A 10739-nucleotide genomic window follows, 5' to 3' on the forward strand; every position below is an offset into this window, starting at 1 on the left:
AGCATATTACTTTGCCAACAAAGGTCCGTCTAGTCAAGGCTATGGTTTTTCCAGTGGTCATGTATGGATGTGAGAGTTGGACTGTGAAGAAAGCTGAATGCCGAAGAATTGATGCTTTTGAACTGTGGTGTGGAGAAGACTCTAGAGAGTCCCTTGGACTGCAAGGAGATCCAACCAGTCCATCTTAAAGGAGATCAGTCCTGAGTGTTCATTGGAAGGACTGATGCTGAAGCTGAAACTCCAATACTTTGGCCACCTCATGCGAAGAGTTGACTCATTGAAAAAGACCCTGATGCTGGAAGGGATTGGGGGCAGGAGGAGAAGGGGACGACAGAGGATGAGATGGCTGGATAGCATCACCAACTCGATGGACATGAGTTTGAGTGAACTCCGGGAGTTGGTGATGGACAGGGAGGCCTGGCATGCTGTGATTCATGGGATCGCACAGAGTTGGACACGACTGAGCGACTGAACTGAACTGGGCAAAATCATCTAACACAAGTCTATTTTATGATAAAATGTTGAATAGCTCATGTAGTTTACTGAATGCTGTGCTCAATGTGTAAAACAGAATGATTGTGTGGGTACAGGATGACTGTAAATTGATTGTTGACCTCATGGTCATTTGACTGACCAGGAGCTGTGGCCACCTGCTGCCGCCCAGAACCATGAAGGAAAACTATAGCATAAATCACTAGCCCAAGAAAAGATGAAGATTAAAAATTGCAAGTCTGGTTGCTACTGAATGCATATCATTTTTGCACCATCATAAATGTAGCCATTGTAAGTTGGGGACCATCTATATGTATAATCTATATATAACTGCAACATGTTTCATGAGAAAATATTTACCGTTACTATATACAATGTAGCTGATATTTCTATTTTATTTTAAAAATTAGTCATTTAAATGACATCAAAAGTACAAGAACAACAAATCAGCAAGTGAGGCTGGCTTCATCAAATTTAAAACTATGCACCACAAGAGAAACAATCAACAAAACAAAAAGGCAACCTACAGAATGGGAGAAAATATTTACAAACCGTATATTGGATAAGGGATTAGTACCCAAAACATATAAAGAACTCATCAACTAGATAGCAAAAACTAAACATTTGATTAAAAAATGGGAAGAAGAACTAAACATATTTTTTTCCAAAGAAGGCACCCAAACAGTCAACAGATAAATGAAGAGATGCTCAACATCCCAAATCACTGGGAAAATGCAAATCAAAACTGCAATGAGATCACATTTCAGATTTCTTAGAATGGCTATTGTCAAGGAGACAAGAGGGCTTCCCTGGTGGCTTACTGGTAAAGAACCGGCCTGCCAATATAGAAGACTTGGGTGCAAACCCTGGTCCTCAGATCCCACGTGCCATATAGCAACTAAGCTCATTTGCCACAACTACTGAGCCTGTGCCCTGGAGCACGTGGTCGGCAGCAAGAGAACCCACTGAAGTGAGAAACCCACGCACTGCAACAGACAGTAGTTCCTGGTCTCCACAACTAGAGAAAAAAAAAGCCCGTGTAGCAAGGAAGAACCAACACAGTCATAAATAAATAAAAGTATTTATTAAAAAGTAAACTTCCAGAAATGAACGGGGTGTTTAAAAAAAGAGAGAGAGAGAAGCGGTAACAAGTGTTGGTGAGGATGTGGAGAAAAGGGAAACTTTGTATACTGCTGGTGGGAATGGGTTCAGCCATTATGGAAAACAGTATGGACTTCCGTAAAAAATTAAAAATAGATCTACCGATGATCCAGCAATTCCACTTCTGGGTATAAAGCCAAAGGAAATGAAAATAAGATGTCAAGGAGATATAAGCACTCTCACGTTTTCAAAGCCTTGTTCATATACGTGTACACACACGTATTAAAGTTATTAAAAAATTAGTCATTTAAAAAATACAGCAATCCCACTGCCAGGCATACACACCGAGGAAACCAGAATTGAAAGAGACACATGTACCCGAATGTTCATCACAGCACTGTTTATAATAGCCAGGACATGGAAGCAACCTAGATGTCCATCAGCAGATGAATGGATAAGAAAGCTGTGGTACATATACACAATGGAGTATTACTCAGCCATTAAAAAGAATACATTTGAATCAGTTCTAATGAGTTGGATGAAACTGGAGCCTATTATACAGAGTGAAGTAAGCCAGAAAGAAAAACACCAATACAGTATACTAACGCATATATATGAAATTTAGAAAGATGATAACGACAACCCTGTATGCAAGACAGCAAAAGAGACACAGATGTATAGAACAGTCTTTTGGACTCTGTGGGTGAGGGGCTGGGGGATGATTTGGGAGAATGGCATTAAAACATGTATAATATCATATAAGAAACGAATTGCCGGTCCAGGTTCGATTCAGGATACAGGAAGCTTGGGGCTGGTACACTGGGATGACCCAGAGGGATGATATGGGGAGGAAGTTGGGAAGGGGGTTCAGGATGGGGAACACATGTACACCCGTGGCAGATGCATGTTGATGTATGGCAAAACCAATACAATATTGTAAAGTAAAAACATAATAATAATTTTAAAAAAATACTAAATTGATTTATCAACCTTCTAATGCATTACAGTATTTTTTTTACAAACTAATTTTGAAAACACCAACAAAACAACACTCTTGGGACTTCCCTGGCAGTCCAGTGAGTCTGCACTCCCAATGTAGCAGGCTCAGGTTTGATCCCTGGTCAGGGAACTAGGACCTGTACACCACAACTAAAGGTCTGGAATGCCACAACCAAGATCCTGCATGCTCCAACTAAGACCTGGCATAGCCAAGTAAAAAAAATAAATAAATAAAAGTTTTAAAATTCAGTTTGTTAAAAAAAAAAAATTCTCACTTTGCAGATAATTAAACTGTAAGTTTCCTTGTTTTTCAAAAATTTCTGTAAAATATTGCAACAGACAGTAACACAATACCCATTTATCAACTATTCTGCTCTTTTAAATCCTTTATCCATATTTGTACCCTTATTCTCCCAAGTAATCATAATCTCTTATCTAAATTCGGTATTTTCCCAGAACTACACGTGTCTTTCTATTACTAATACATAGCATTATATGAATTAAAAAATATAATACAACAACTTGGCGTGTTTTTCAAACTTTAAGTAGATGGTATGCGTGCGTGCTAAGTCACTTCAGTCGTGTTTGACTCTGCGTGCCCCTATGGACTGTAGCCTGCCAGGCTCCTCTGTCCATGGGATTTTCCAGGAAAGAACACTGGAGTGGGTTGCCATGCCCTCCTCCAGGGGATCTTCCTGACCCAGAGATCTTTTATTTCTTCTGCTTTGGCAGGTGGGTTCTTACCGCAAGTGCCACCTAGGAAGCCCACATAGATGGTATACTATTTTGCAAATAGAGATTTTTCACTCAAGTTTCTTGAAATTTATCTTAGTCCATTCATTGTTAACTATGCATGATGGTATCACAGTATATGACTATATTACAATTTGTCCATTCTCCTATTGGACACCTAGTTTATTTCCAGTTTTTGGTGTTAGAAATAATAGTGCAATAAACATTCTCGTACAACTCCTTGGATATGTGTGCAAAACAATCTCAGAAATATATACCCTCTTCAACTTTTCTAAATATTCCTAAATTGCTCTCCACTGCAAATGTGCTCACAGCAGCAAGCATGAGATTTCCTGTTTTTTCACATCCTCACCAAACTTGGTCTTATAAGACCTTTAATCTTTGTGTGAAATGCTGTCTCATTGTTTTAAATTGTACTTTGAAGATTACTACTGAGATTGAGCAACAGATCATTCTTAAAAGACCTAATGCTATTACTTTCAGACAGAATTCTCTAACATCAAAGCATCATTTTCACACCTTATTTGTAATCCTGCTTGATGCTTACACATCCCTGTCTTCCTCCACTGGACTGCAGTCCATGGACTGCCTCCACTGGACTCCACTGTGCCTTCCTCCCAGTGGTGGAAAGAACACATGCAGCCAGAAGGCCAGGATTTGCATCCTAACTGCTCTATCATTTCTTCATTCTGTCACCATGGGCAAGTGCAAACCTGACCTGTTTAGATTCATCTGTAAAACAGGGATGATGGCATCTGACAAGGTTCTTGAGAGGATTAAATGTTATAGCAGCTTATTATTAGTGATCATCAGATCCCCAACAACTCCCACCCTTGTTATACAGGAGGATGGCCAATGAGTGAGAGAAGAGCCACTCTCTGCCTCTATGTGTTCCCTTCTGTGTACTGTAGACACATCACACCACTCTGTGCTTTGGGGCATTCACCCTTGCCGTTACCTCTGCCTCTTTTGCCCTGTCTGCCTTCTCCACGAAGCTGACTCCTTGGTTCTAGAAGGCTACTCAAAACAGTGTCCCTTGCCTTCCCCATCACGCCCAGTCAATTCTGGATTAGGTCCCCGCTTTCATACTTTATCACAACTTGTACACACTCCTTTCATAGCACCGAGCGCTTTTTTTGTATCTTTGGTGGCAGATAGGGCCCTAGGTATTTTACTCATCATTGCAACTTTAGCAACTAACAGGACCCAGCACACAAAAATCAGACTCAGCATTTGTAGAATTGAAAAACATTTACTCACTAAACATTTTCCTGAACTTCACCTTCTCAGAAGTACCAGGGGCTCATAATGCTGCCATGGTGGCCTGGCTACAGCCATAAGACCACCAACCCACTTTTGGGTTATAGAGAATGACAGCAACTTGCAGTCTGTTAGGCAAGTTTAGAAGATAATGGGACACTGTGAAATTGCTTTCTAATGTGTGCCCACTATTAGTCAACAGATGAGAAAGATCTTTGAGTGAAGTCGCTCGGTCATGTCCGACTCTTTACAACCCCATGGACTGTAGCCCACCAGGCTCCTCTGTCCATGGGGATTCTCCATGCAAGAATACTGGAGTGGGTTGCCATTCCCTTCTCCAGGGGATCTTCCTGACCCAGGGATCAAACCTGGGTCTCCTGCATTGCAGGCAGACTCTTTACCCTCTGAGCCACCAGGGAAGCCCTGGCAGGCTAAAAGATCAGTCTGAAAGATCCCTATCAGACTGAAATAATAGCAAAAAATCTTATGAAAGGTGAAATTGCACTATTTAAAAAAAAATTTATCTTTGTAGCTGAGTCAGATGGAAAACACTAAATGAAAGGAAGGTAATCTGCACTTACCTTCTGTCCTTGAAAATTCTCAAACATTCCAGGCAACAAAACACCTTTTCAAATAAAAGAGAAACAGTAATTCTCATAAATGCTTTTGAAGGAAAAAAAAATACAATATTTCTGCAAGCCAGGAATGATATTCAAAAATTAATAATATATCCCTTTTTATTCCCTAAATAAACTAAAAATACATAATTATAGATAGTATCAAGTTAGGATACAATCATGAAATTGTTCTTATGATTACCAAGTCTTTGATTGATTTTAAGAAATTTTTCGTGTTAGTTTTTATTTGATACAACTGTCACTTAGCTAGCTAAGTAAATGCAGCCCTAGAGAGATTTAACAGACTGTTCCAATGTCTTCCCTATTAAACTGAGGGTCAGTAGCTATATTAAAAAGGTTGAGAATTTATCTCTCAGTTTCTGCTGAACTACCCTAAAAATTACTTTGAAAATTTTCTAATACTGAGGTTTTGTATGTTTAATTTCTCTATCATGTAAGTCATAAATTTATTTATTGGAATTCCATAGTTAATTACTTAGCTAAGTAATATTATTTTTCACTCAGCTTCAATCCACAGAACATGCTAATTATAATTTGGCCAAGATTTTGAACTCACTCTTGAAAGAATTGCTCATTGTATTTTTCACTTCACTTTAATGCTGCTAAATCACAACAAACACGTTTATATATATGTAATTTTGATAATTTTTTGTTTTATATTTCATATTTCTTCATTTATATAATCTTTTACTTTGTCTTTCATAGTTTCCTTATTTTTTATATTTGTATATATTTAATCATTTAAATCAATTATTGAATTAATCTATCAGCTTTAATAACTCAAACTGGCTTCTTATAAAGCCAAAAAAAAGCTGACATGTTAGAATATTTTATTAAAAGTTGAATCTTTTAAAAACTTTTATTTCCCAAAGTCTCCAATCTCATAATTTCATTGCTTTCTTTCTTGGTGGCACTGTGCAGTTTGTGGGGTTTCAGTTCCCCTATAAGGGACTGAAAGCACAGAGTCCTAACCACTGGACGACCAGGGAATTCCCCACAATTTCTAAATTTTCTAAATTCCTAAACTAAATATATGAAGCTTGATTCCATTTCTAAACTGCTTTCTCACCTCTTGTACCACAGGTTACCTGTGGAAGTCCAAATATTCTTCCAATTTTTAAATTATTTTGATTATTCAATTATTATTTTTGATTATTTCAATTCCCTACCTTTCAGCCATATAATTCTTTGATCTTTTGATTTGATATAGAAAATTAACTATCTATAGTGATTTACATTTTTAAATCACATCATCCAGAGATAGTTGCATACAGTTAATTAGTGTTAGTTTAAAATATCCAGAAAATTTTCTCAGCTTTTGGTTAGAAGTCCAGACTTTCTTTCTAACCAGTCTGTACTAAATCCAATTTGAATTTTATGTAAGATTTCTTATTGAACTTATTTTTAATATACTACCAATAAAGTTTGATCTGTTATTTCAGATGTTTCTATCATGTCCATAAAATCAGTAAAAACCACTAACATCTTTGAAACTTAATAAATATTAGTGATTTTTTTCTATTTGTTTTAATTATTACAATTTACCTATAAAACACCTGAAATGTCATCAATGACAAAATTTTACCACTTTGATATATATTTTCCTAAGTTTTCACATTTCAGTAGATGAATGTTTTGCAAAAAGCAGAACTATTATCTAAATCATATGTATATATTCTCTGTTTTTTGCAAGTCTTTAAAAATTTTATACCTGAAAATGTTGTTGCAATTATAGAATTAAAATCAGTTGATGGTTCTAAATATATATGTCTAAATATATTTTACATATTAACATAAATGTAAATACATGCAATTTTTCTTGCTTTTATCACCATCTTGATTTTTAAAACTCTTGAAAGTTATGATTTCTAATCGTTTATTGTACATACAGAATGCATGCACAGAAACATGCTATTATATCTTAACTGTTATTGTATTTTTCAATTAATGTTTACTATAAAAATACACATATTAAATCTTCATTTTGATGAGTTTTGAAAGTTGTATCAGTTCAATTCAGTCGCTCAGTCATGTCCAACTCTTTGTGACCCCATGAATCACAGCACGCCAGGCCTCCCTGTCCATCACCAACTCCTGGAGTTCACTCAGACTCACGTCCATCAAGTCATCCAGCCATCTCATCCTCTGTTGTCCCCTTCTCCTCCTGCCCCCAATCCCTCCCAGCATCAGAGTCTTTTCCAATGAGTCGACTCTTCGCATGAGGTGGCCAAAGTACTGGAGTTTCAGCTTTAGCATCATTCCTTCCAAAGAAATCCCAGGGCTGATTTCCTTCAGAATGGACTGGTTGGATCTCCTTGCAGTCCAAGGGACTCTCAAGAGTCTTCTCCAACACCACGGTTCAAAAGCATCGATTCTTCGGCGCTCAGCCTTCTTCACAGTCCAACTCTCACATCCATACATGACCACAGGAAAAACCATAGCCTTGACTAGATGGACCTTTGTTGGCAAAGTAACGTCTCTGCTTTTGAATATGCTATCTAGGTTGGTCATAACTTTCCTTCCAAAGAGTAAGCATCTTTTAATTTCATATCTGCAGTGATTTTGGAGCCCCAAAAAATAAAGTCTGACACTGTTTCCACTGTTTCCCCATCTATTTCCCATGAACTGATGGGACCGGATCCCATGATCTTCGTTTTCTGAATGTTGAGCTTTAAGCCAACTTTTTCACTCTCCACTTTCACTTTCATCAAGAGGCTTTTTAGTTCCTCTTCACTTTCTGCCATAAGGGTGGTGTCATCTGCATATCTGAGGTGATTGATATTTCTCCCAGCAATATTGATTCCAGCTTGTGTTTTTTCCAGCCCAGTGTTTCTCATGATGTACTCTGCATAGAAGTTAAATAAGCAGGGTGACAATATACAGCCTTGACGTACTCCTTTTCCTATTGGAACCAGTCTGTTGTTCCATGTCCAGTTCTACCTGTTGCTTCCTGACCTGCATATCGGTTTCTCAAGAGGCAGGTCAGGTGGTCTGGTATTCCCATCTCTTTCAGAATTTTCCACAGTTTATTGTGATCCAACAGTCAAAGGCTTTGGCATAGTCAATAAAGCAGAAATAGATGTTTCTGGAACTCTCTTGCTTTTTCCATGATCCAGCGGATGTTGGCAATTTGATCTCTGGTTCCTCTGCCTTTTCTAAAACCAGCTTGAACATCAGGAAGTTCACGGTTCACATATTGCTGAAGCCTGGCTTGGAGAATTTTGAGCATTACTTTACTAGCATGTGAGATGAGTGCAATTGTGCGGTATTTTGAGCATTCTTTGGCATTGCCTTTCTTTGGGATTGGAATGAAAACTGACCTTTTACCCATGTAATCACTTTCTATTATTTTACATTAATTTTTGTTTTCTCATGAATTTTATAAAAATGCAGTTGGAGGTATTTACTCCTTTGAGTCTGGCTTCTTTCATCTACATAATGCTTTTGAGATGTACCCTTTTGTTGCATACATAACTAGTATATTTTATTTTATTGCTGAATAACATGATATTGTTTTAAGTTTAAAGAAGTACCCTACTGATAACTGCAAGTTTTAAAACTCATAACCTGTAACAATTGCCATTTAGATGGAATATGCTGTTATTAGCACTTTTAAACTATTTTAAATTGTATCTACATTTAGGTAAAGTGCAATAAGCCATATATAGTAACAATATAGATTGTTAAAATAATAGTCATTTTTCATTCTGGAAATACAGCTAATTGCCTTATTATTGTACCAATTCTTCCACAGTATCAAAAGACATTCTGGACTGTTCTTATTTTGTATGGTGTCACAAATTCAGGCTTCAGTTCATCATTAGTAGTATCTCCCTTTTGTCCTCCAGCAGATTCAACTTTATATTTTAAAGGACAGTTATGAAACTTTTCCAACTTTGCTGTCTTAGTATCTTGGGTGTTTTGTTTTTAATACTTTGTTATAAGGTATCCAGTGTATACATATGAAAAATTACAAGAAAAATAAAACCAGAGTAAAAACTTCATTTAGGAGTGGCATCAACTATTATACATAATAAATGATAAGGATAAATAGATCCTTCTAAAGGGCAGGCTTCCTGTTGTGAAATGAACTGAACTGCCAGAAATGCTGCAAATGTTTCTCAGATGTCACTAACACAGGAGACCCATTTATCGGTGATCATCATGGTATCTTAGAAATAATTAGCTTAACTAATGCACTTATAGAATTTATGTAATTTTTCACACTGCAGCAACTAAAGCCATACTTCAGCCCATATCTATATCCATTAAAGTTACAAACACACAAACCCATTGATACAACTATTTCACTTCTGGAAATTTATCATTTGTATATAGTCACACAAGTATAAGCTTCTTTAGAGTAGTAGCAAGAAATTAGCACTTATTTCTGGACTGAACATTGTTCTAAATGCTTTATATGCCTAAACTCATTTAATCCTCATAACCTTATGAGGTCAGAGAAGGCAATGGCACCCCACTCTGGTACTCTTGCCTGGAAAATCCCTTGGATGGAGGAGCCTGGTGGGCTGCAGCCCATGGGGTCGCTAAGAGTCGGACACGACTGAGCGACTTCATTTTCCCTTTTCACTTTCATGCATTGGAGAAGGAAATGGCAACCCACTCCGGTGTTCTTGCCTGGAGAATCCCAGGGACGGGGGAGCCTGGTGGGCTGCCGTCTATGGGGTCACACAGAGTCGGACACGACTGAAGCGACTTAGCAGCAACCTTATGAGGTAGGTATTATTCCCATCTTACAGATGGGTAGGTATAACCTTATGGGTTAAGTATTATATGTAGGTACTTTATAGGTGGGTGTTATTCCCACTTTATAGACTATATGGTTAAGTTATTGATGGTATATTCTTCTAATGGAATGTAACACAGCCCTAAAAAATGAAGAGGAAGCTCTTTAATACTGATATGGGATGATAGGCAAGATATGTCACCTCACTAGGTGAAAAAGCCCAGTGTATGTAAGGTATTATTTGTGTAAAAACTACATCAAATTAGAGACCTGAAATTATATACAAAACTTAGGGGACATATGCATTTGCCTAGGAGGGTTACAAACTTTCATTACATTTTCCTCCAAAATGATTACGATTCTCCAGGCTAAGGAATATATATAAATTGTATATATACTAGGATTACATCTATTTATAAAAATATGAATAGGAAAATATGAAATATATGCAGTAGAACAATAGCATCTTACACTAAAATTCCAGATGGGCCACTTATTAAAATGATTACAAAGGTGGAATCTAAAAAGCAAAACAGGGACTTCCCTGGTCGTGTAGTCATTAAGAATTCACTTTGCAACACAAGGGACATCTGTTCAATCCCGGGTCCAGAAAGACTCTACATGCTGTGGGGCAACTGAGCCCATATGCCACAACTCTAGAGCCCGTGCTCTGCCACAGGTGAAGCCACCACGATGAGAAAGCTGTGCGCTGCAATGAAAAGCAACCCTCACTCGCTGCAACTAGAGAA

This window comes from Bos indicus, chromosome 11 (assembly GCF_029378745.1).
Source record: "Bos indicus isolate NIAB-ARS_2022 breed Sahiwal x Tharparkar chromosome 11, NIAB-ARS_B.indTharparkar_mat_pri_1.0, whole genome shotgun sequence".
NCBI classification, from domain to species: Eukaryota; Metazoa; Chordata; class Mammalia; order Artiodactyla; family Bovidae; genus Bos; species Bos indicus.